Here is a 737-nt window from a genome sequence, read left to right as displayed (position 1 = left end):
TATATATATATATATATATATATATATATATATATATATATATATATATATTATATATTATATATATATATATATGTTTATATTATATATATATATATAGATGTACAAATTAGATATATAAATATAGATGCAGATGCAGATATAGATATATAGACATAGATACACATGTAGATATAGGTGTAGGTATAGCTATAGATGTAGATATAAATGTAGGTATATACGTATATATATATATATATATATATATATATATATATATATATATATATATATATATATATATANTATATATATATATATATATATATATAGCACTGGCACATAATATATAAAGCGAGGTCAAGGCCTTGGCAAAATAACAGAAAAGATGAAACGACAAAAAAAGAAAAAGAAAGAGAGAAAAGCTGAGGTGTATGTACACCTGGACGAGGTGTACATACACCTGAAGATGCATGCACACACAGCCTCACCAGACAAGAAAAAACAAACAAAGAAGAAAACTACTAAACAAACAAACAACCAACTACACAAACAAACAAAACACAAACACGCACACCAAGAAACAAATGACGAGAGAAAAAAACAAAAAAAGAAAAAATAAATAAATAAATAAATAAATAAAAATAGAAATGTCGTTTATTGTTGATTCTGTTCTCTTGTTTGTCCTTCTGTCTCTGTCTTTGTCTCTCCTCTGTCTCCGTTTGCTTTGTTTCTGTCTTTGTCTCTTTTCTGTCTCT

Source organism: Eimeria mitis, genomic scaffold (genome assembly GCF_000499745.2).
Source record: "Eimeria mitis Houghton genomic scaffold, Emh_scaff1607, whole genome shotgun sequence".
NCBI classification, from domain to species: Eukaryota; Apicomplexa; class Conoidasida; order Eucoccidiorida; family Eimeriidae; genus Eimeria; species Eimeria mitis.
This window is presented reverse-complemented; position numbering follows the sequence as displayed.